The following is a 2156-nucleotide window of genomic DNA, read 5'->3' on the forward strand; positions in this document are numbered from 1 at the left end:
CTCTCCCCATTTCCTGTCAGCCTACTGTCTGTCCCTCCATAAAATAAAGGTGAAAGCCACAAAAAAAAACATTAAAAAAAAAAAATACATTCAGCAACACACTCCATTTGCAGCCTGCATTAGAACAATAATAAGACATTCAGCATGCCCACTTCAATTCACAAAAGGTTACGTTAAGCATATGAACCCTTTTCTGGGCATGTCAAATCAAATAGGCATACATTCTGCATAAATAGCTTCAAAAGTGTCTAATTGCGATACATTGTGAGCCTGTAGAATAGATCGTCGATTTTCACCTTTAAACAGATGAGAAAGAAAGGGGCGAAAAAGGAGGGGACAAAGTGTAGACCCCTATGGGAGAGAGCTCCGGTCAACGAAGTATATAGGGTTTAAGTGTCCACTGCATGTAACCCGAGGGCTTTGACAAGAACACTGCAGACTATATCACGTTCACCCACCTCAACAAGTACCAAGTCAATTCTCCCCTTACTCCCTTTTTACCCTGTTGTCTTCTTCTTCTGTAGCACTGTCACACAATATGTCCCTCTTTCATTGCATTTGTTGCTTTTGTTCCCTCCCGCGTTTCACTCACTTGAAAAAGGATTTCACTGTGCAGTGGACGGTGGTGTGTCCCTCTGCTTCTTTTGGATGTCTTGGTGGGCCTTTTGCAAGAATTGCAATCCTCTCACATACAGTACCTCCACCATGAAATGACTCGAGGGACTGTCCCATGGAAAGGGGACATCTGGTCACCCCGGGTGGGGTTAATGAAAGACTATAACTGTCTGTTATATTGGGGAACATTTAGTATTTTCAGTATACAGAATATGCTGTACGTGTTACCACCACCACCACCACCATACACCTTGTCTCTCCTGTGCAGATAAGCCAGAGTAAAGCAGCTCATTATTCCTTAAGCCTTTAAAACTTTGTGTTCGTTATATATTCCTTATTTTTCTTCAAACTCTCACTTTTTGTTTCTCATTGTTCAACTCTTGTCTCTGCCCCCACAATCCATGCTGCACCATTTCGATTGCTCCCATCTCTCTCTCTCTCTCTCTCTCTCTCTCTCTCTCTCTCTCTCTCTCTCTCTCTCTCTCTCTCTCTCTCTTCCTCTTCCTCCCCTGCGGTGCCATATACAGATCATGCAGAGATGCTGCGTTTCATCACTTAGCTACTGAGCTTCTTGATTCCTGCTGCAAGCTATATCTGGGTGACCCATTTCTGCACAAACTCTTGGAAATTGATGCTGGAAAGTTAAGTAAAGCACATTAAATATCACTCACATCACAGTACAGCAATCCACTAAGTGTGCTGCTGCTGTGCTCCTCTTCCAGTGATGCCGTGCTGTATTTTCTCCACCACTTAATAACTGTCTTCAAGCATACATTAGAACTTCCCCGAGCTGAGGGCTTTTCATTTAAATATATGTTCTATCATTTTGAAGCATCTGACGTACTTCTAGCCAGGTTCTAATTGGGTCGCAGACTACGTTAGCTCGTTTTATAACAGATAAAATAACTAATATCAAACTATTATTAAACCCACCAGATATAGAAGCCCTTGCAGAAAATTATTATAGTGTATAGCAGGCAGCCTACCATAATTGCAGATAACAGATAATTGGTGGCGGTGCCAGTGTGCAGGCACCCCACCCGGCACCCACCCATTCCGTAGCCTACTGAGCTACCATGAACCAAACACTGAAACACATGCAGTGCTCAAAGGGACCTCTCCGAATCCAGTCCACGTTTTTCTCCGCGCCCTTATTAAGCGCTATTTGGCTCGTATCGAGAATTAGCGAAAATTGGCTCAGTCAAGAGAATAACAGGATGGCGTTTTTTTCTGCTCAACTGCATAATGGGAATATCAGAACATTCACGAAGAAGCAAAATTCCACCGTTGAATGAATCGTGTCTTTAAGGAGCTTGACATTGTATGGGGATGCCATACGTCCAGTGGACCATTATATTTGCTCTGAATCCATGGCATAGTGTCGGGAATCACATCTTGCAATATTTGGAATAATTATACATCAACGACGTATGGAAGAAAGGGATCGGATGATATGATACACAAGAATAGATTAAAAGCACACAGAAACGTGCCTGGACGTGTATTACGCTACGTTGTAGAGTTTAGGCTAATCAACAACG

Source organism: Electrona antarctica (genome assembly GCF_951216825.1).
Source record: "Electrona antarctica genome assembly, chromosome: 11".
NCBI classification, from domain to species: Eukaryota; Metazoa; Chordata; class Actinopteri; order Myctophiformes; family Myctophidae; genus Electrona; species Electrona antarctica.